At 43.5% G+C, this 24,522-nt stretch overlaps 1 protein-coding gene across 1 annotated transcript in view; it reads left to right on the top strand.

The window, feature by feature from the left end:
* Positions 1-12,812: 12,812 nt before the first annotated feature.
* The window catches only part of SULF2 (sulfatase 2), a 138,992-nt gene continuing 127,282 nt past the window's right edge, over positions 12,813-24,522 (top strand). The window contains exon 1 of the mRNA XM_020984167.2: positions 12,813-13,338. The gene's annotated coding sequence lies outside the window, so the exon portion shown is untranslated. The remainder of the gene's footprint in view (positions 13,339-24,522) is intronic.

The raw sequence follows: 24,522 nt of genomic DNA, 5'->3' as shown, positions 1-24,522 counted from the left end.
CCCAGGCCATGACAGATAACCAGTACAGCAGATGGCAGGCAGCAGGCAGCAGGCAGTAGCCCTTTAGCAGCAAAAGCTTGCTGGAGGCCACAACCCTATAGCACCAGTGCTGCAAAGCTCTGCCAGGGCAGAAACCCTGTGGCACCAGCATGACAAGTCTCTAAACTGCTGGTGTCTGGCCAGAAAACTAAGGAATAGAAGGAGCAAGACAGGACAGCAAGTCAGGACACTATGAGTGGTGGGAGTAAGGGTGGGGAGGAGTACTTAGTGGAGTACTCTACCAAGCATGAGGGAAAAAGCAAAGCATCCCAAAAGTCACTTGGGGCAGAGACACAGGCTTGTGAACCATGAATTTTCCAGCATGGGAAGAGACTGAAATACTTTGATATCTAGCCCCAAGGAAACCACCATCAGAGAAGACAAAGTGAGAAAGTAAGTAGAGGAAAATCAGAAGGGGAAAAAGCCATGAGATTAACAGAGATATCAAGAACAAGAAAACTCAAAGACCTTGAACATAAGGAGACAAAGCAACAGGGAAAACATTAACAGCAGAAGGAAATATGGCCTCTAGATCTAGTGAATGAGTTCAGGCATCTACAAATAAATACTGCAAAGCAAAGAGAAACGATCCAACACTAGATGAGACAGAGTCCTGTAGAATGTGAAGAGAACATGGAACCACAACATGCTGTTCCTGAGTGATTCAAAAAGGAAATGAGAGTTATTAGCATAGAATGCATAGATCCTGCACAGCAGAGGAATTGGGCAGAATAGAAAAATTTGAATCTGCAATGGCAAATCTCACCAGAGAGAGAGAGACAGACAGAGAGAAAGAGAGAGACAGAGAAAGAGACAGAGAGAACAATAGAGTGGGAATGCAAAAATAAGGAAATGAAAGACAATCCAGAAGAAAAAAAGCTAAAAAAATAACATTAAAAGAGAATATGCTCACTATTCAAGCAAAAATCTTAAAAGATAAGATGTATAGGAACAACCTAAAGATCATAGGTCTCCCAAAAGAACACAATGGTACAAAAACCTTAACACTGTAATGCAGAAAATAATAGAAGAGAATTGTCGAGAATTTCTGATTAGAGAGAATGAAATACCAATTGAAAGAATTCACACATCACCTCCAAAAACAAAGAAAACACACAAAAGCCAAGCCTGCAAACTCCAAGACACAGTGGTTAAGTTTAATGATTCATTTAAATGACTGGCCAGGTGAGCTGCTCACTGTTTAACTGTCCCAATTAATGACTATTGCTTCTCTTTCTCTTCCTCAAGCCAACAAGAGGAGGGGAAAAGCATGAAAAGGAAGAAAAGTCAATTTTGTTTCCTAGTGGTTTCAGCCCTCAACAGCTCTAAACAGGTAAATAAGTCCTTGATTATTTTGTTTGTAATTAATGCTATTTTTATAAAATTCTGGATGACCATAAAAAAAATTCATTTAAGAAACAACGAGTTCTATAAGAAAGACTTTCGAATGCAAAGACAAGGACATTTGAATAATGCAAAACTACTCTATACCCACCAGAAAACATAGGATAGACTAGAATAACGTGTTCTAAAGAGCAATGGAGCTCAGGATGCAGCCCAGAATGACCAATGCTGCAAATCTGAGCTTGACCATACATGAAAAAAAGATGAACCTTCAATAACAAAGAGGTTTTTGAAACTTTTTTTAAAAGAAAACCAGGACTCAAACATGCCAGACAATAAAAACATAGATGAAGTGAATAAATGCAGCAGCCAAAGGTATCAATAGCTACAGAGTGACAGCAAGAGACCAGTAAGTTTCTTACTTTCTAAAATGTACACAAAGATTCAAAGGTGAAGGCAGAAGCCTGGTGGAAGTAACAGTAAAGAGGAGGACCTTGGGCATTGTGCATGGAACCTGAACTGTTCTGAGAATAAGGCACAATGGAAAAGGTAAATCCATGGAGCAAACTCTACCAGGGAATGACCGAAACAGACTAGAGGGGAGAGCCTAGAACTGATACTTTCAAAGCTTTGATTACATGAGGAATACAGAGAAAAAGAGGTCAGAGAATTATAGAAATCATGAATCAGAGAATGTGGGTCTAGAATAGACAGCAAGTGATGGTGAATAATGAAAATGAGAACAATCATTTTTGGAAAGGGGTGCAAAAAACAAAATTTTTAAAAACTAAGAAACAGGACTGATAGAAGGACAGGAAAGGAAGGGGGAATCTACATGACTGAGAAGAGAAAAGGGGGGAAATAATTATGTAATGAGATAAAAGGTGAGCAAAAAGAACTAATAAGCAAAATATGAAAAGGAAAAGGGTAACAAACAAAAAGAGGGGATTGGGGATAAAGGAAAGAGATCCATGGATAACTTTTTTAAAAAGTAAAGTAACTGAAGGAACATAGTACTGCTTACAGTAGAAGAGGAGAAAAATTGTACCTTAAAAAAATGTTAGAGACAGATAGAGATAAATACAAACCTAACCCTCACAACTTAAACGTAAATGGATTAAACAACCCAATAAAACAAAAAAGAGTGACAGATTGGATAAGAAAACAAAACCCTACAATCTGTTGCTTATAAGAAACATATTTTAAAAACAAAGATATACACAAAATAAAACTAAGGAGATGAAAAAAGATTTACTATACACAAGTGAATCCAAAAGAAGCAGGATTGCCATCATGCTATCTGACAATGCAAAACAAAAATTAAAAATTAAAAAGGGATAAACAAGGAAACTATGTTATGCTGAAAGGAGTCATAGACAACAAATAAATATCAATAATAAAATTATATAATCTAAATGCCTTAGCATCCAAATTCATTATCTGAGCTACAAGAAGACATAGACAGTAACACAATAGTGACAAATGAATTCAATATCCCTCTCACAGTTTTGGGTAAGTCTAACAGAAAGTTAAACAAAAGAGAAAATATGGAACTTAACAAATTGCCAAAGAAACTATTTAAAATACTTATAACACTTTCTAAATGGGACAGCAAAATTATATATATATCAACATCATATAGAATTTTTTACAAAAGTTGACCATGCACTATAAGACACAGAGATATTTCAAACAAATATAAAAAAGCAGAATCCTAGCTCTACCTTAACCTCTCTTGGCCTCAGTTTCCTCATCTGCAAAAAAGGGGTTTGGACTAGGTGAACTCTGAAGTTTCTTTCAGCTCTAAATCTATGGTCCTCACTGTGCAGCAAGATATATTCAGCTCCCCAAGAAGATAACTTGCTTCAATTGCTTCTCTTCACAGTTAATTGACTAGGTGGTATGTGAAGAAACAGGGTGGAAAGGAGCCAGAGGAGAAATAAGTTGCTTAGATAGGCAGTGAGATAGTCCAATGGCCTGGGTGTTTGAAGAAATTCTATTAATACCACAGATTCACACAGTATGCTCAGCTGCTTCACTGAGTAATTTCAAGCAAATATGATCATTAGTAGCCAAACAAACTTTGAAGTGTTTATACTTTCCTGAATTAAACAATTATTTATTACTCCTTTAGCTGAAAATAGAGCAAGGTCTCCGCTCAGGAAATATATACATACCAAGGACATTATAGAATGCTATAATGTCACAAATGGGAAAGACCTTAGAATGTAGATTGTTAAAGTTGGGAGAGGCTTTAGAACACAGAATGCCAGTGCTAGGAGGGACCTTAGAGGTCATCTGGTCCAATCCTCTTGTTTTACAGATGAGTTTCTGGAAACTCACAAAGAAGTGATTTACCCAAGGCAAAGTAGAAGGAGCCCTGGGCCTGGAGTCAGTGAGGCCTCAGCTCAAATATGACCTCAGATACTCACTAGTCATGGGACCCTGTGCAGGTCATTTAACCTCTGTCTTTCTCAGTTTTGTCACCTGTACGGTGGGGTAATAATGGCCTCTGCCTCTCAGGGTTGTTGTGAGGTTCAGATAAGCTAATAAGCCCATTTGGTCCAATCCTAAGCACTGAACACAGTGCCTAGCATGTAGGAGGCTCTTAATAAATACTTATTCCTTCTCTCCCTCCTGCCCCTCAAGGCCACATAGCTAGTTAGCAGCAAAGCTGGAATGAGAACTTCGGGCTCTGGACTTCCAAGGCAGTATGCTCTTTCATTCACATCATGCTGCTTCTCCATAAATAAATTAAAATTCATAACCTATTCCGCTCCGTAGTAGGGAGCTAGCTAAGATGCACATGCCAGTGGGTTCATTTCATCCAGAGGACAACATCTTCCCTTCTAGTCCTGCTCCTCTGAGCTCCCCTCCCGCAGCCCCAGTTCAGGTTCTGCGAGGGCTCCATCCCATAGCGTGTGGTGTGTTAGCCAGATTTGGCAGCTGCAGTGACACTCTTTTAGGACATTCTCCAGGTGGCATCTGGTTTTGAAATGGCATCCCTGGGAAATTGTTCTGCAGGACAGCTATTACTTTAACTTTCAGGCTTCTGGCCAGGATATTTTATGACAAATTTTAGTAAGTGGGGAAGCATCCAAAATGGGGCATTCTGCTAAAGTTTGGGGTATAATTGGGTGACCTTTCTAAAGGACAAACTCCTTCCACCTCCTCCCCCGAAGCTCTGACCCATTTATCTACTCTTCCATATGTTTCAACAGTTGACCAGGCAGAGATAACCTGCCTTATGCTGAGGAAGCTGCAAAGCACATGGGGAAGAACATTGGATGAAGGGTCAGGAGACCTGGGTTCTAGTCTAGACCTGACACTATATCAAGGTAAAACAAGCCATCCCCATTCCCTAGACCTCAGGCTCCTCATGTATAAAATGAGGAAGCTGGACTGTGTGTGGATTAATTAAATGAAAAATGAAATTCTTGAACCAGCCCTGAAAAAGCAATCACAGAAACAACCCTGGATTTTTTTGAGTCAGAGAATGTGGGTTTGAATCCAGTCTCTCCTACTTTCTAGCTGTGCCAACAGTGGAAAAATCACTTAACCTTTCTGAGTCTTAGCTTCCTTCTCTATAAAATGAAGGTCTTGGGCTGCATTAGAGGATTTTTAACTTCTTTGTGTGTATCCTGAACCCCTCCGGCAGTCTGGTGAAACCTATGGACCCCTTCCCAGAATAAAGTTTTTAAATGCATAAAATAAAACACAGAGGAAACCAATCACATTGAAATTCAGTCATCAAAAAATTTTTTTTCAGTTCCCAGCTCCCAGATTAAGAACCTCTGACAGATGATGGTGTATAACCATAATAATAACAATATCTAGCATTGATAAAGCACTTCAAGGTTTTCAAAGAACTTCACAAATATTATCTTATTTTATCCTCACAACAACCCTGAGAGGCAAGTGGTATTATCCCTATTTTACAGTTGAGGAAACTGAGGCAGACAGGTCACCTAGCTAGCAATTGTCTGAGGTCATATTTGAACTCGTGTTCCTGATTCCAGGTTCAGCGTTCCTTCCAGTGTTCCACTTAGCTGCCTACTGAAGTCTCTGCCAATTCAAGATCCAATGAGTTGGCTAATTCTCCTGCTCTAATACCACGTCAGTTTCAAGTACAGAAAAGGCATGGGGGTGGGATAGGATGAGGAGGGTAGCAAGTCAAACATTTATCCAAGTCATCATCTTGCTTTTCCTAAATTATTACTAATATTATTAAGCAAGTAAGTGGTTTCCAGAAAGGTGTCCCTTCCTTCCCCCCTACCTCCCACCAAAAAAATAAAATTATATAGTCATGAAGAGAGACAAATCAAATTATGCTTTTTGTATAACCAATCATGTTTTCCCCCCTTAGAAAGCTACCGGACCACCCTGGGTTCATTAAGCCTACTTTCTCTGTATAGATCTGCAGCTGTGCTTTCCTGAGGCACATTAATCATTTTAATACTCAATTATACATGTATTAATCTTGCTTGTATGCCTCTGTTTCATCACAGCAATAAAATTCCACGTGTTTAATCTTCCCTGGCTGGGTCTCCAAAGGAGAACTATTGGTGGTTCGTTAAATGAGACAAATCATCATTTTTATCTGTGTTCTCCAACCAGTGTTTAGAAATGGAGATGTCCTTAAACTATAAAATTAGAGATCACAGGTCCATAGATTTAGAGCTGGAAAAGACCTTTGATATCATTTAGTCCAGCCTCCTCGTTTTGAAGAGGAGGAAATGGGCCCAGAGAGGTTAAAGGAGTGCCCAGGTAAACAAAGTTTGTACATTGTAGAAGAAGAATTTGAACTCAGGTCATCTGATTTCAAATCCCACTCTCTTTTCACCACATTCTAGTAAGCAAATACAGTAGGGCAGAAACAACACTGAATTTGGAGACAGAAGATAAAAGATCTTGGAATCTCGGGGTTGAAAGCGAACCTCAAAGATCATCTGATCTAATTGCTATCTGAAGCATGAGATCCCTCTAGAATGTGTCTCCCCTCTCTTTGAAGGCCTCGGTGAAAGGGGCTTGCTGCTTACAGAGATAGCCTTTTCCATGTGAGGTCGCTCTAATTGTTAGAAAGTTTTTTTCTTTTATGGAGCCAGAATCTGCCACTCTATAATGTTCCCCAATTCGTCCTATTGCTGTTCTCTGGGACCAATCATAGGATCAGAGTATTTAGAGCTAGAAGGGGTCTTATAGAGACAGATCATCTGGTCCTAGTTGAACAAACTAAGGTCAAGTTCAGAGGTTTCCCCAAGATCACATAAGTATCAGAGCTAGTATTCTAACTCAGATCCTCCTTTTTCAGATGCTTCCTTGGTTTCTCTTAATCTCAATTTTACCATCTGCAAAATGGGGATAATAAGACTTGAACTATTTACCTCTCGTAGTTGTTGGGTTTTTTTAGGAAAGTGCTTTGTAAACTGTAAAAGCTCTATTGAAATGTCAGCAATTAATACTATTAATAATAATTGTCACCACTCACTGAGGTCACCCATGTGCATGCTGCAAGTGACCACAATTATACTGATTTGCTGTACCTTCCCCTTTCCAACGAGCCTTTTATTCATGAATATGCACTTTTGGGCGTCAGACATTAGTGTAAATTGCACTATACAATTATTTGTAATTAAGGAAAAAAAATGTGTGCTGTGCTAAAGTGATTAGCCTTGTTCTGGAGAAGTTATTCTATCTCAGTGTCAGTTTGCTCCCTTAGTGAGAGGGCATGAAACACAATTAACTTTCTTCTGGATTGGGGTGGTTAGGCTGCTGTTTTTCATTATCATAATATCTCAAGATATATAAACAGTTTTTCCCCTGACATAATTTCATTTCGACAGGCAGGGCAGCTTCAGTCTGAACAAAAACATGGGTGGGATGGACCACAAGACTCTCTTCTGCAGATGATGGCAGACTTCACAATGCAAAACACATGCAGGCTGGCCTCGCCCAGGAGTTGAGCGCTGCAGTCCTGTTTGGGTGACTCGCGCCTCCTGTAAACGTGTGTTTGTGCACAATGAAGGCCACCTGCACTCTAGCAATCTGTCCAAATGTTAGTCTTTTTCAAATGTTTAGAGGACCCCAGGTTTACCAGATTTAGAGCTGGAAAGGACTTTTAGAGATCTACTCATCTAAGCCCCTCATTTTACAGAAGAGGAAACTGAGGCCTGGGGAGGGGGGAGTTAAATGACATACCAAGATCATGGATGTAACAAGCAGCAGATCTTTCTATCACCTCATGCTGTTCAATTGTTTCTATTTAGAGCAACATCAAGAATATTATATATGAAGTCCGAGAACCTCACCCCCTTACTCTGCTCCATGTTACATTAGTTGATCTCGAGAAAATCACTAATATCATGCGATAGAGAAATGAAAAGGGCCTTAAAGGTTATCTTGTCTGATCACCCTTTCAAAAAGGCAGAAACTGAGGTTCAGAGATAGTTAAGTGATTTTTCCCAAGGTCACCCAGATGGTAAGGATTAAACCCCAAATCTAATTTTTTATTCCTTTACATCACATTGCCTCTCAACCCGTCTGGGCCTCAGTTTCCTCATCTATAAAAATGAATGGGTTGGACTAAATGATTTCTAAATCCTCTTCCAGCTCTGACACCCTATGACCTATGATGATCAAGACCTAGAGACATTCTTCATAATTGACTTATATTCCTTTGTCTGAAATATGTTAAAAGCTAAACTTTTATGACCTTCATAAAATCTCATTCTGTTCAGACCCAAACTCAGCACAGAAAGTGCTCTGGCAAAAAATAAAAATAAGAAGTGCTCAAGTTGCATTCAAACCCTGGATGAAGATGAAGAAACACCCATGGATATTATGATTGTTGCACGTGACTTGGGAAAATGAAGTAGCAATCCCGGATTTGTGAGGTTGAAAAAAGAAAAAAAGCCAGACAGGAACTCTCCACAAAAGGCTGCTGGTGTTGTGAAGAGGCAAGAGCAGAAAACCAGGCTTCTGTGTGTGAAGAGCAAGACTCCAGGAAGGTTGGAAAGGATGTGCAATGTTTACAGAGAGTCCAGTTGTGATATGATGAAATGGACAGATATTTGGCAAGGTATATCACTGCAAGAGAAGTGATAAAGACGTTTAGAATGACAAACAAAGAGAAAACCAATCAGTTCCTTTATCCCCTAGCATATCAGATGAGATTTAGACACATTGGTATAAATGGGTGTGCCAAGTGAGCCAAAGCCAAGGTCTCCAGTGGAATTCACAGTTACTGAATGTCAGAGCTCAGCAGGACCTCAGAGTATTGGATGGCAGCTCTGTTATGACCCTAGTCTATCTGCCTTATTTTATAGAAGAGAAAACTGGGGTTCAGAGATGGCAAGTGACTTGCCCAGCACGATATTGCAAGTCAAAGCTGTAGCCAAGACTAAACCTCGTGTTTAGAGAATTCTTTCTACCATAGCAAAATTCAAGTAACTACTCCCTTCTTCCCAAAGGAGAAGGAATTTTAAGTGTGACCTGGAAAGCAGATGATTATGACTCCCTTGCTTATTGAATGTATGTTGGAAAAACAGAAAATCACGGTGGGGCAGTTAGGTGGCACAGTGGATAGAGCACCGGCCCTGAAGTCAGGAGGATCTCAGTTCAAATCCGACCCCAGACCAAACACTTGACACTTACTAGCTGTGTGACCCTGGGCAAGTCACTTAACCCCAATTGCCTGGGAAAAAAAATAACAGAAAACAAAATCATGGGACCTCATTTTGAATCTTGGCTCTACCACTTACTCTCTATGTGACAAATCATCCAGCTTCTCTGGGTCTCAGTTTCTTCATCTGTAGAAGGAGGGAGTTGGACTGGATGACTTCTAATGTCCTTCCCAGCTTTAAATCCATGATGCCATAAATAGGTGCTTAGGGGTAGAAGAGACGAAATTGAAGATTTGGGACATGGCCAAATTTGGGGCAGTCATGAGAGTATTAGTGATTCTAAAGATTCAAGAGCTCTTCTTAGGAGATTAGATAGAATAGCTGTCATTTGGGGTTTTTTTTTTTTTGAGAGGAGATAGGTTGGGGAAGGGAGTCTGACATTCTTTTTCAAGAAGAGGCTAATGAAATCAGTGACATTAAATGGAGAAAAGAATTCACCCAGAAACCTGATTTTGAATAATGTAAAGGGATGTGGGGATGTGGGGAAATGAGAGCTGAGTCATGAATAAGTAGCTTTCTCCTAAACTGGAATGAAGCCCAAGCACTGTGGGAGACCAGGCCCAAGAATTTGGACAATTACTTCGACTCCTATATAAATTATATACATAATAACAGTGTAAAAATACAAACAAATCCCAGATACGTTTGGACAGTGTCCTGCATGACAATGACAAGAGGACTATTGGACTCCGGGTTGGGAGACCAGGTTGTAAAACTGGGCCCATTTGTAAAACAGGGACCATCTTGTACTACCTATCTCACAGGTCCCCAGGGTCCCAGACAACCCATCATGCTATAGGAGATAAATCACTGAACCTGGAGTCAGGAGCCCTGGGTTTAAACCTTAGCTCTGATATTTAGCAGCTGTGGTGATCATGGGCAAGTTACAAAATGTTAGAGCTGGAGGAGACCCTGGAGATCAAGGATCCCAACCCCCTTTCCTTTGCAGATGAGGAAAATGAGGCCAAGGAGCAAAGTGCCTTGCTCAAGATTACACTGCTAATAAGTGGCAAAATCTAGACATGATTCAAGGTCTTCTGACGTGAAGGCCAGTGATATTTCCATCACACTGGTGGTTCTCAAACTTTTTGGTCTCTGGACCCCTTTATACTCTTTAAAATCATTGAGGGCCCCAAAGAGTTTTTGTTTGTGTGGGTTGTATCTATCTATATGTACCTTATTAGAAATTTAAATGCCTAGCGTGATTAAGAAAATAATAATCTCATATTTCCCTGAAGAAGACCCCTGGACCACACTTTGAGAACCACTGCATTGTACCGTGCTTCTTCCTCATTTAACCTCTCTGTGCCTCAGTCTTCTTTTCTGTAGAATGGAGATGATGATATTTGCACTACCTACCTCATAGAGCTGTTGTGAGGAAACTATTCTGTAAACCATAAAGCATTGTAAAAATACATTATTATTAGAAACTGAGGTGATGGTAGAGATAATCTAGTCTAACTTATTTTATAGTTGAGGATATGGCAGCTATTAAGAAAACACTTGGTAAATTTTTAAATGCATTTTCATTCATAGTATCATAGATTTAGAGCTGGAAAAGACCTTAGATGAGGAAAATGAGGCTGATTAAGGCTAAATTACTTGCATTATTGTTTATTAAGTATATGAGATAGAATTCGAATTCAGGTTTTCTTGACTCAAAGCCCACTATACCACCTAGATCCTAGCATTCGATAACATCCATTAAGCATCTGCTACCATAATAGGTGCCTATCCTGTTGAGATAGCACTGTGCTGGGGAAGGTACAAGGTTTAAACCAGACAGTCCCTGCCTTTAAGTATTTTACCAGTGTAGGAAGGAGCAGGATACAGTTCATTGTACCATCAGTCCTATCCAACTTGAGGAAGAGTTGCTTGTCTGGCTACCCTGGGCTCTCTTCTAAAAGTAGGTCTATATCCTTTCATCCTTTGCTGCTGAAGAAGAAGCAAAGGTCAGCCTCGCTGGGCAGAGCGGAAAGGGCTTTGGAGATCATCTAGTCTAACTCTGTTGTTATATTGAGTAGGAAACTGAGGCCCAGAAAGAGGAAGGAACTGCTGTGAACTAGGTCCAGAACTAGGTCTGAAATCCAAGTCTCCTGCTTTCCCAGTCCTGGGGTGCTTTTCCCATAGGCCCTGGCAGCTTCTAGCCCAGCTGCTCAACTTTATGGCCACAGTGACTGTGGAATACAGGAGACGAGGGTTCCAATGTCAATGACACAAATCATAGTGTATCTCCTCCAGTGGAAGGTAGTTTTGTATTTTCTTCCTTCCATCCCACTGGATTCCATTTCAGAGTAAAGACTGAGATTTCTTCTTAGGCCAGAGTTAATTTCTCTGAGTATGAGTTGGTAACCTTGTGATTTCTCTGAAAAACAGCCCCGATGGTATATCTAATAGTAATTGATATGTTGTTAGAGACAAGTACCGAGCAATGAAGCAGTTTTCTGCTGTAAGGCAGGAATGTTTGCAGATGGTGAAGGACAATTTGAAAGCAGATAAAAGGAAACACTTCTAAACTTGTCATGGGGGAGGTGGGAATGAATTTACTTGGATAACGATTCTATTTGGGAATCTTCTTGGGGTTTCCAGAAATTGCTCCTTAATACTTTTCTTCCTGGAAATTACCTTTTTTTTGAAGTCTTTTTTATTCTCTACAGAACTTTTCACGCCAGAATGAACCTTATCAATAGGTTTCTTGTTTTATCACATTTGATTTGTTGTAAATGGCTCGCCCAGGACAGCTATTAACCCCTTTCCTAACATCTGTTCTCTTTCTAGTTAGTCCTGTCTTCTGTCCTTGTAATCTGTCTCCAGCTTCCCTCTCTCACCTCTCCAGCGTCACTTTCTTGAGTCTCTCTCTCTCTCTCTCTGTCTCTCTCTCTCTGTCTCTCTCTCTGTCTCTCTCTCTCTGTCTCTCTCTCTGTGTGTCTCTCTGTGTGTCTCTCTCTCTGTCTCTCTCTGTCTCTGTCTCTGTCTCTCTCTCTCTCTCTCTCTCTCTCTCTCTCTCTCTCTCTCTCTCTCTCTCTCTCTCTCTCTCTCTCTCTCTCTCTCTCCCCCACCCCATTTGCTCTCCGGCTTCACTTTATCTCCTCCCCCTTCCCCCACCTCCGTTTGCTCTCCTGGTGTCTGAAGCTCAGTTCCTACCATTTGGGTGAAATACACATCTGTTTCAACTCAGAGCAGGCTATGTGAGAGGAGTGTGTGTGTGTGTGTGTGTGTGTGTGTGTGTGTGTGTGTGTGTGCGTGTCTGCGCGTGTGTGTGTGTGTGTGTGTGTGTGTGTGTGTGTGTGTGTGTATGCGCGCACGCGCCCGCGTCTGGGTCTGTGTGTGAGCGGTGACCCGAGAAGGGGGGGGACACAGGCAGCCCACCGTCCCCGACCCCCCCCCCCGAAATGCTGCGCTCTCAGCGTGGTGTCTGACTACCCGACTCTCATCGCTGAGACCGCTGAGGCGGCTGGACTTTGAACAAGTGCTCAGAGCCCTGGAGCTGGTCTGGCAGCCGACAGTCTTTGGGTCCTGCAGCCAGCTCAGACCGCGTCACCGTGGGCGGGGATCCCGGAGGTAAAAAACTTATTTGGGAGAAGGAGAGGGATGGGAAAGTAGGGGGAAGGGGGGGACTCGGGTTGCTATTTGCTCCAGGTTTTTGTTTTGAAATGGGAGCCGGAGGCCCCCTGCCAGGGGTTAATCGCCGCCTCCCGTCTCTCCTCCCTTCTCTCCACCTCTTTCTCCTCCTCCTCCTCCTCCATCGCTCCCCCCCGCCTCGGCTCCCCGCGCAGGGCTGGCGGCTGGCGGGCTGCGCGGATCTGCCGCGGCTGGGGCTGTGCCGGTGCTCGGAGCTGCCTCGGGATCTGGGTATTTAAAGCCGCCGGGTTGCAGCAGCCAGACTCGCCGAGCGATCAGAGCGCGCAAGGCTGAGAGGCGGGGGCACACACACATATACACACACGCACATATTACACACACACACACACGCACACGCACACGCACACACTCTCACTCCCTGGCCGCGGAGGAGTGGCTGCAGCAGCAGCGGCGGGGCGGCGGTAGCAGCTGTAGTGGTGGTGGCTGGGGCCGCGCAGAGCCTCAGGCAGGGGAAGGAGCCAGAGCCGGCGCTGCGCTGAGCCGGGCGGCTCTCCTCGGCATGCAGCGCCTCGGAGGTGCCGGCGCCCCGCAGCCGGAGTGGGCTGCGGCACAGGCAGAGGCGGCTGCGCCCCGCTCGGGCTAAGGCTGAGGCTGAGGCGGTGCTAGCGGCAGCAGCTTTCCCCGCGCCCCGGTAAGTGGGGCGCTCTCCGGGAGCCCAGCCCCGGCTCGGGAGGGAAACCCGCCCTGGCTACGGAATGTGAGAGAATGAGAGAGGAGGGACCCCCTGCCCCCGCGTAGGCTCTATGCTCTCTTCGCCCCCAAGACTGAGGAAGGGGGAGGATACCTGGGGGAGAGCGGGGTCAGTGCCTGGCGGGGAGAAGGGGACGCGTGGCGCGGCAAACAGGTGTATGAGTGGAGGGGGGGCGTTAGGCGAGAGGAGAGCTTGGAGGGAGAGGAGGAAAACCCTAGCCGGGGGGGGAGAAAAATGTGGGGGAGGCTGCCCAGCCCTTGTGTCCTAAGCCAGCGAGGTGGCTGGCACAGCCTGGGCGCTGGGCACACGGGTTCCTCACTGAGGAGAGCCTGCCAAGTGAGGTGAGGGGCTTAGCTTGAAAAATTCAAATCGTTGGAGAGGGTGGGGGTGGCTGGTGATGACTTTTCACCCCTTTCTTCTTCCGTTTTGGGGCCCCTTGTTTAGTGGGGACAGAGAGCTAGACTAGATGGCCTCGAGAAACGGTGTAGCTCTCGGAGCCAGGAGGGTTCAGACTGAGCCTCTGAACTCATCTCGCCCCGAGGCTTACGCGGGGAATAGACTCAATGGACTCTGGCAGCCTGCACTCTGTGAGCCGGCTTTGTCAGTTGGTTCTTCTCTGGGTGTTTAAACTCAGTAGGAAACTGAAGAGAACATCGGGGGATCCCGAGGGCCAGCCACGGGAATGAGGAGAACACGAGGGGTCACTGGGGAATGAGGAGATCGTTGGTGGGGAATGTCGGTTTTTAAAATGTATAGTTTGTTTCCCCAGGTCTGGTCTTCCCAGGAGCTCCGAGAGACACCCTCCCTCCCTCCCTCGCCTCCTCTAGTGTTTTAGAAAGCCTTAGGGGTAGGAATTTAGGCATTCTTCTCAAATACCTTTTCTCAGTTCCTTAAAAGCAGAAGGTTCTTTGAGTGGAGAATACGAGATTTAAACCGGTGATTCCCTTCTCTGTGAAATAGCACACGTCCGTACTTCCCCTATAAGCCCTGTCTGTATTTAAATACGGAGCAACCGATCTTGATTTTGATACTCTTGTGGCCACCCCCACCCCACCCCAGTTCATTTCCTAACCCTTTTCCTCCTCGGCCCCTCTTTCCCTCTGTTTGTGTTTTAATCACTTTTCAGTTAAGAGTAAATATTTAATTAATTAAGTAATTAAATTCAGCTTACGTGTGAATCTGGGTATTTGCACATCTGTGCATATTGGTACAACCTCTCTCCACCCCATCTGCCCTTCTTCCTCCTCCAGCCTTCCCACACAATTATTCTTCCCTCTCCTGCTTCAGGGCCAGGGATTTGAGAAACGGGAGTTACAGAAAGATTCTATTCATGTTTGCAAGGGAACTCCTGGTAGTAGGAGCCAAAAAGCTTTCTATGAAGCCTAGCAGCAGGTAAAAGGATTTCTTTTGAGAGCCCCACCCCATGAACCTCTACCTCAAGAAGTTAGTATTTATTCTTATCTTGTTCATAGAAAAGGAAATTTCCTACAACTGTACTAACTATTGCAGAATCATGGGAGAGTTTTAATTAAATTAAAGCCATTCATTAAATCTGGGGGTGGGGGGGGAGAACATAAGTGAAGGGCAGTTTCCCTCTATTCACTTACCCTGTTTAGTGGAAGAGAGAAAAATAATTCAAAACAACCTGACCCAGTGTGTAATTTAATGTTCTAATAAGCAGCTGGAAGGATGAAGGTGCTGGGCTTGGCTAATGAAATGTTCAGACATTTACACAAAGTATCTTCCTTCCCTGGGTAGTTTGTGTGCATAAATATGTTCTGTTGAAGTTACTCAGGCAGGAAGGGTCAGCATGCATTTGGGATTGTGACTGGGCATCTGAGGTGATTGTTAACATTTGTACTTAAGGTTTTTTGTTGGTTTGGGTTTGTTTGGGTTTTTTAATCCTGATGGTTTTTTTTTAACATTACATTGTTATTATTGCAGCAACTTGACTTTGAGGAAAGAGAGCTAGATTTGGAGTGAGAGGATCTGTGTTTGAATTCCAGCTCTGCTTCTTAACAACCGTGTGGTCTGAGTTGAGTAATTTGAACTCTAACCACTTACCTCAGCCATAAAATGAGGGGCTTGGTCTCTTCCAGTTCTAAATCCTGTGATGAGTTTGTTTTGTAAATCTTGTCTCTGAAGAGTAGTTCTCTTTCAAAGAATAGGAGTAGAGACAGCTGATTCTCCTTGAAAGGCCAGTATGAAAGCAAGCACCTGGCTACCCACACAGTATAGCCTGAAACAACAAGGCCAAAGATGCAGTGGAAAGGACACTAAACAGGGAGTCAGGAGGCCTTGGTTCTAATCCTGCTACTGTACCATTTATTAACCATGTGACCTTGGACAAGTCACTTTCCCTCTTTTGGTCCCAGTTCTACTATATATCCAATAGAGAGATTGAATAAAACACAGGGGTCTTATTTGGGGTCCATGCCTTTTTTTTTAATGTTTTGACAGCTGTGTTTCAATGTAATTGAACGTTATAATCCTATGTCTTTCATTTAATGCATTGAAAAGTATTATTCTGATTAGACATCTGTATTTTTCACCAGACATCAGTGGGGCCCATGGCACAAAAAATGATGGGGGTAGCTAGGTGGCAAAGTGGATAGAGCATGGGCCCTGAAGTCAGGAGGACCTGAGTTCAAATCCAGCCTCAGACCAAACACCTGACACTAGCTGCATGACCCTGGGCAAGTCACTTAGGCCCAGTTGCCTTAAAAAAAAAAAAGAGGGTCTGCAAAATCGAGGCCACAGAACCCAAATCTAATCTGCCTATGTTTATGCCACCTGCCAGCTATGAATGTTTCTTTTCATTTTTAAATATAAACCTTACTTTAAAATGTAAAAACCATTCTTAGCTCATGGAAAATGAAGTTTGGCAACCCCTGGATTAGATGTCTGGGTTTTGTTCTAGCTCCATAATGGTTCACCTCCCCATCCCACCTCTAACCTAGTTTGAAATGTCCTTTGAGTTTTGCAGATAATTTCATATTACTTTCCCTTCACAATTCTAAGTCCATTCAAATCAAACCAGTCTCCAAAGTGGGCATCCCATCTACCATCTCCATGCCTTTGACTAAGCTATCTGCTGTCCTTGGAGGGCGTTCTCCTTCCTCACCTCTCACTTAGAATCCCTGACTTCTTTCAAGGCTCAGCTTAGGGGTTAGCTCCTACCTGCAGCTGGATTCCCTCTCTCTTCATGATTGTTAATACTCTAGTAGAAGGTAAACCCCCGAAGGCGAGGACTGTTGTTCTTTTGCATTTTCAGTATCTAGAAGTAGATGTTTCTTCATTGATCTCTTCTCAGATTATCCTCAGTTTACTCATTTGTGTACATGTCATTATCAAGTGATATATATTTGTTGTTGTTAAATCTTTTTTCAGTATGACTCTTCGTGACCCTGTCTGGGGTTTTCTTGGCAAAGATATTGGACTAGTTTGCCGTTTCCTTCTCCAGCTCATTTTACTGATGTGGAAACTGAGGCAAACAGTTAAGTGACTTGTCCGGGATCACACAGCTAGTACATATCTGAGGCCAGATTTGAACTCAGGAAGAAGAGTCTTCCTGAGTCCAGGTCCAGTGGTCTAGCCCCTAGGATATGTATATATGTGTACGTGTGTACATAGGTATGTGTGTGTATGTATATACGTATATGCATATATACATGCTTATACACATATATAGCATTTTACAAGCCTTATAACTCTATGTTAACTATGTAAATAAGAATTGTTGCCTATCCCTCCCCATCCCCACTCCTAGACTATAAGCTATTTGAGGTTAGCGATTGCTTGACTTTTCTCTCTGTTCCCAGCATGTAGCTCAGTGGCTTGCATGCATTTGTCAGACTGAGTGAATCCAGCTGTTTTCCCCGGTGAGGGTGGGGTGACCACAAGGCAAGACTCTTTTGTGTTTACGTTGAGAATGTGGAACATTAGCCAGTCTCGCAGATTAATGCTGGACATTCCATGCAACTTGGACGTTCCTCTTTGTCACCATATAGTGAAAGAGCTGTGTAGTGGTGTGTTTAGCTCATTGTCTCTAGGTTAAAAAAATGGCAGTTTTTGTTCTTCTGGTTTTTTTTTTTCATTAAACAATATGGCTCTACACCCATGCTTCTGCCCCTTCGGTCCCTGCATACACTCTTCCAGCCGGAATATGAATAGTGGATGTGGAGGGATAAAAAAAAAACTGGAAAAATCATGTGTGCTGTAAGCACAGCTGGCTGGCTAGCTAGCTGTGGGAGGGTTAAGATCTCCACAAGAGCCAGGACCTCAGGTAGTCGGCTCTTGTGCTTCAAAGATCCTGATTACTGTGTGTCTGGATGGTGTCATGAAGCTGGCTTAGCCCTGCCCTAAAAGTGACCAAATTTGGGATGTGATTCTGGTGGCTTTCCCAGAGGTGGAGGATATACCTCCTGAGAGAGGTTCCCATGGATGACTCAGGGCCTTACCTGGAAGAGCTCCCTTGCTGCTGGTAGCCATGAGCAAAGTCTGCAGAAATTGTCCCTCCAATCTCTTTGAATGAAAGGCACTATCTAATTGCAAGATCATTAAGATCATTATTATTAATTGGCATCCTGATAAATGGCATGATTGCCTAATTGGGGCTGTTGCTAGGGAACCAGGGCTCATGCCACGCACTGCACCATTGCCAAAATTGAAATGGCACACCTAGCCTTCGTGAGTGGTATATGGAGCTTTGGACCCAGCAGTTAACAGGTGGAAACAAGAGAAGTGCTTTGGGCCAAGTCACATCCATTCCCCTTAGCAGCAGCAGATATTTCTATTGAGCACCTACTAGGTGTAGGTGCCAATGGCATGTCCACCCTTGGTTATTATTGTCCTGGTAGAGAGACTGGTGCAAATGTAGAACCTGAATTTTGAACTTGAATTTAGTGAAGCATCTCAGTGGGCCTAGTGACAAAAACCCAGCTGCTGGATGGGCATGTCATGTATTGCAAAGAACTTGGAGCCAGAAGACTTGTTTTTGAGACCTGGCTGCATTTCCTCCCTTACTGGCTGTGTGACCTTGAACAAACCATCTTCCTCCTCATAGCCTCATCATCGATTCCTCAAATGGTTGTTGGAAGGAAAGGTGCTTTGTAAGCCATGTAGTGACAGAGAAATGTCATGGTGATTATTATAAGTCAAGAATTAGCTATAATGTTCTCTGAACTCCTTTACACTGTTGTCTGTACCGTGTGTGTATTATGTGCATATGCCATGTAGCACTTAATTCTATATTGTCTGGAGTTGGTCTTGAATAGTTGTGTATATACCTATATGTATGTGTGTTTACATATATGTATGCGTGCATATGTGCGCACGCTTGTGTGTTATATACATGTATGTGTATCTATATACCCACATGTGAAAATTCAACCACAGAGGTTGTATGTGTGTACATATGTGTATACAGAGAGATATAGAAATAGGTAGATTTTTTTTTCCTTCACCCAACTAGATTCTAAGTTCCTTAGGGTTAGGAACCCACTCTTTTCTATTTATGTATAGATACCAGCCCTACCCAGGCTTCTATTAGCCCAGAGCTAGCACTGAATGATCTAATAAACATCCACTGATTAGAATCTACCAGATGCAAAGCATTGGGCTTTATCATCTGGAGGAGAAACAGTGAGAAGGAAAAGGCATAGCCCTTGCCCACTAGTAGCTTGCCATGTGTTCAATTCAATAAACATTTATTAAATGCCTGCTATGTGCCGGGTGCTGGGCATGAAGGACATGACTTCAGGCCCTACCTCTAGGCTGGCCCGGTGCTAACATCTTGACTTTGTCTGCAACTAGAACCAGCCCCCACTCCCAGTTTGTAACATAGGTGTAGACTACAAGGCCATATTGCCTTGAGCTCCTGACCTGATCCTTGGTTTCCCTTTCTGGCTTCCCAGGATGCCTGGCTGCTATTTGTAGGGCTCTGAGTTCCACTTGAGAGCTATGGAGTTGACCCTGTTCCCAGACTCATTACAAGGAGCACTCCTATGCTTGAGTTGGTTGGCCTGGTCCATCCTCCAGGGAATGTGTATGGTACCCGCCCCTCAAGATGTGTTTGACCAGGTGGGAGGCCAGATGTTTGAGGAAGGGGTTTGCCAAGAATCCTGCTTGCTGACTGAAAATCAGTTGGGTTGGAGAGAGGAGGGAAGGGTGGAGCAGGGCCCACAGAGGGTTTAATTCATTAGGCCCAAAAGAGAAAATGAGCCTTAAGGAGGATTTTCTCAGCTGAAGGAAGGAGACAAGTGCCCACAGCACTCTGGGATGTGGCCATCTCCTCTGCCCACGTTAACTCAATTCAACAGCACGTGTTTATGAAGCACCTACCGCCCCGTCCACCGAGGGCTTTTGTTCTAATGGGAGATGCAGTATGTGCAGGAATAAGTAAATACATTGGCATTTGAAGAGGGAGAGAATACCACCAAAGGGACCATCGCTGAATTTCAAAGTCATTCTCTACGTTCATTTTAAATACCTAATGTGGCTAGAGTACTATGCCAGGCAACCAATGAGGTGTAAAGCTTAAATAAGACACCATCCCTGCCTCGTGGGCTAGTAGCCTAGTGGCCAGCAAAGTCCTAAGTAGAAGCAACTGGGTGGCCCAGGAGATAAAACACTGAGCCGGAAATCCATAATTCCTGAGTTCAAATTCCACTTTCAAACACTACCAGCTTTGTGACCTAGGGCAAGTCCAGTGCTTAATTTCTGTCTGCCTCACTTTCCTCCCCTGTAAAATGGTAGTATAAACTAGGCCCACTGAGATGCTTCACTAAATTCAAGTTCAAAATTCAGATTCTACACATGCACCATTCTCTCTACCAGGACAATAATAACCAAGGGTGGACATGCCATTTGCACCTACACCTGGTAGATGCTCGATAGAAATATCTGCTGCCACTGCTAACGGAAATGGATGTGACTTGGCCCAAAGCACTTCTCTTGTTTCCACCTGTTAACTGCTGGGTCCAAAGCTCCACATACCACTCACAAAGGCTAGGTGTGCCATTTCAATTTTGGCAATGGTGCAGTGCGTGGCATGAGCCCTGGTTCCCTAGCAACAGCCCCAATTAGGGTTGTTGCGAGGATCAAATGGGGTAATATTTGTAACGTGGTTAGCACAGTGCCTGGTGCATCATATACACTATATATAATATATATACATATATATGCTGTTATTATTATTATTCAAGTGGACGAGTGGCCCACAGTTATCTAGCTGACCCCAGACCATGCCTCACATAGTCTTTAAGCATCCACCCAGAAGTATTTCTTCTCTTTTGTGCTATCATGCCTATGTCACTTTCATCTGTGCTCTGGGAACAATATTCATTCTTCCCACTGCTCTTAGAGAGACAGTATGGCATCATGGTTAGAGGACCAGCCTGGGCATTAGGAGTACAAGATTCAAGTCCTGCTTCTAACACAGTATCAGCTGGGATCCTGGGATCGCCTCTCAGAGCTCAAGTTGCAAACTTGATGCTGGCCTCGTTGGGAGGAGTCTCTGCATCTGGGATCAGCTAGGGGCTATAGTGGATAGAGTACTGAGCCTGGAGTCGGGAAGACCCGAGTTCAAATGTGACCTCAGACAGTTACTAGCTATATAGTAATTATAACCCTGGGCAAGTCACTTCATCTCTGTTAGTCTCAGTTTCCCCATTTATAAAATGGGGGTAACAATAGTACCTATTTCCCAGGGAGGTTATGAAAATCAAATGAGACAGTCTGGCAAAGTGCTTAGCATAGTGCCTGGCACATAGTAGCTACTTAATAAATACTTAACGGGCAGCTCAGTATTGCAGTGAATAGAGCTCTGGGCCTGGAGTCAGGAAGACCTGAGTTCAAATTCAACCTCATACTCTTACTGTGTGACCCTGAGCAAGTCACTTAACCCTGCTTTCCTAAGTATCCTCATCTGTAACGATGAGCAGGAGAAGGGAATGGCAAACCACTTCAGCGTCTTTGCCAAGAAAACCCGAAATGGGGTCACAAAGTATTGGACACAAGTGAAACAACTGAATGACAAAAATACTTATTCCCTCCCTACTTTTCCTTCCATCCTTCCATCTTTCTCTCCTCACTTCCTTCTTTCCCCTCCTCCCTTCTACACTGAAGAAATTACAGGTATAATTCCCATCCTATCCCACTCATTTAGTGTCTGGGGGGTATTCTAGTTAATTGAATTTCTGATTAACCACAACCTTCTTTTCTTCCTCTCCAAGCCTTGGTATTGAAGATTTCCCAAAAATATCTACCTTAGTAATTGAATCCAATTCAGTGGATGCACATGAATGTGTCTCTCCTTGATGAATCATCTCCTGGACCTTGAGGTCATCACTGTGAGCATTTGGGATCATCATTCAGGGTTAGGGATAAAGGTGGAGAACATGGGGAAGGTTGTGCCAGATCTGGACAGAGCTCAGATCAAACTCTGGAAGCTGGTTTTGGCTTTGTGTTGGGTCTTTTTTTTTTTTAAACAAAGTTCCTGATTTCACCTCATTTTGTTATGATTTGCCTTTCTCTTAAGATAGTGACAAAAGCGACGATACCCAACTGGGGACCCAGCTACCTTCTCTGTGACGGCTTGCAGTACTCTCCTCCCCGGCCTCCTTCCCTCACAGGAAACCATTTCTACCTCCTGTACATTTCCACAGGACTTTCCTTCTGTGATTGCACTTTCCGATGTTTTTATGTGTTTCCGTATCTTGTTTTCCCCACTAGCCTGTGAGCTCTGTAGTGACAGTTGTTCCATCTAAACAGCACTTTGAGATTTATGTCATTTATCTCATTTGATACAAGCCTGTAGAAGAGGTACCACAGTCATTATTTTCCCCCCATTTGACAGATGAAGAAAACCAAGGCTCAAGGTGATCAATGACTAGCTCATGGTCATAGAGCTGACATCAATCAGAAGTATTATTTGAACCCAGGTCTTGTAATCTAAGCCCAGTGGTCTTTCCCTATACTATCCTGTCTCTGGAAAGGTTGACTACCTCTTGTAGTAATCTTTAACATTCAACAAATATTTAATAAGCATCTACTATGTGCTTGAAGGAGGCAGCAAGGTGGCTCAATGGATAAGAGCTCAGGGCCTACAGTCAGGAAGACCTGAGTTCAAATCCAGCCTTAGACACTTATTACCTGGGTGACCTTGGGCAAGTCACTTAACCCTGGTAGCCTCAGTTTCCTCATCTGTAAAAGGAAATGGCAAGCCACTCCAGCACCTTTGCCAAGAAAACGCCAAATGGAGTCACAGTGTCAGACGTGACTAAAACAACTGATTAATAATATTGTACTCAAGGAGAGTACAAGGGTGAGTAATACCTTCTATCTGTATGTTGGATATAAAGTTTCAAGGTGCTTTCATTCTTATTAACTCATGTTATCTCCTCAATAAGTCCATCAGGCAGAGGAGCATGATATTCACTTCCCCATTCTTCAGGTGAGGACATCAGCACACAGAGAGATTCCCTCACTTGTTTAAGGACACAGTGAGTTTGTCGATCTTTGAGGAGCTTCTATGGGATTTGGAGTTAGTGGATCTGGGTTCAAATCCTGGTTCTTAGTACCTGTACACTTAGTACTTCCGTGACCTTGACCAACTCACTTAAGTTCTTTGGGCCTCAGGTTCCTCAACCGTAAAATGAGGGAATTGAACAAGATGATGTTTAAGGTTCCTTCCAGCTCCAAATCCTGTGATCTTCTGATCCCTAGGGACATCAATTGTTGACATTCAGAGGAGAGAGGGGAAAAGGAAAGGGAGTAAGGAAAGTCCTTCCCATTGCAAATTCCAAGAAAAGTGATGGATGATCTAGATTTCCTATTATATATAAAAATCCTAGCTGGCATTTACATAGCTCTTTACAGTGTACAAAAGGTACTCCAGCAGAGTAGAAAATGTACTAAATGATTCAAGATTGGGGGGCAAACTCTGAGCTTATCTGTGGGGACTCCCTGGACCTCATTCTTCTCCTCTGCTAAATGAGAAAGTTGAACCAGGTGAACATTAAGTTCTAAACTCTAAACTCCCTCCTGGCTCTGAATTCTGTGATCTGTGGTCCTCACGATAACTTTATAAGGCAGGCACAAGTATTATCCCTACCTAGGAAAAGACCTCATCTAGGGTAGATTTAAGTGACTTAACCAGGATCACACAGCTAGAAAGTGAGGGGGAGGGAAAAGGGAGTATGCAATTATTAAGTATCCACTCTGTGCCAGGGACTGTGCTTCAAGCTTTATCGATACAGTAGGTGGCTCTGGAGTCAGAGAACCTGGGTTCAAGTCCCATTTCTAGTGCTGGCTATCTGTGTGACCTTGGGCAGGTCACTTAACCCCTCTAGGCCTCCCATTGCTCATTCTTGAAAGGAGAGTGTTGAACTGTATAGCTTCAGAGATCCCTCTGGCTCTAACTCTAGGTGGCACAGTAGATAGAGCATCAGGTCTGACATCAGGAAGACCTGAGTTCAAATCCAGCCTCAGACACTTACTAACTGCATGACCCTGGGCAAGTCACTTAACCCTGCTTGCCTCAGTTTCCTCATCTGTAAAATGGGGATAATAATAGTACCTACCTCCCAGGAATGTTGTGAACATCAAGTGAGATAATTGTAAAGTACCTGGCACATGGAGGTGCTTAATAAATGCTTGTTTCTTTCCCTCCTTTACTTCTCCAAGATTGACTCGGCCTCTAGATCTCATGCTCTTTCCACTGTACTGTGCCACCAAAGGGATTTCACAAAGTCACTGACACTAAAGCAAGAAGGACATATGTCCCTGGGCAGGAGGTGTGATGACCAGATCGTACCCATTCCCTCCTCCCTGGCTTACTCTGCTTGGTCCCAACTGTCATGGTCTTAGCTTTCACTTCTCTTTCTCCTCCCAACGAAGCCATTAGCGTATCTGGTGATGCAGTGAATTCCTAATAGTGGAGAGGTTCTCATCGTGACACTCAATGGAAAATTGGTCCCAGCTCCAGGACTACTTCTGACCTATCAGGCAGCGGGAGCTTCTTCTACCACTTTATAGTCTATTTCAAGCTGCTAATTAGATTTCACAGCAAACACCGGGTTAGGAATGGACCTGTCATTCTAATTCTCTTGACTCACATTTCTA

The sequence above is a fragment of the Phascolarctos cinereus genome, unplaced genomic scaffold (genome assembly GCF_003287225.1).
Source record: "Phascolarctos cinereus isolate Bilbo 61053 unplaced genomic scaffold, phaCin_HiC Scaffold_2;HRSCAF=192, whole genome shotgun sequence".
Taxonomy (NCBI): domain Eukaryota; kingdom Metazoa; phylum Chordata; class Mammalia; order Diprotodontia; family Phascolarctidae; genus Phascolarctos; species Phascolarctos cinereus.
The sequence above is the reverse complement of the archived record's forward strand: the minus strand, read 5'-3'. Positions and strand labels throughout refer to the sequence as shown.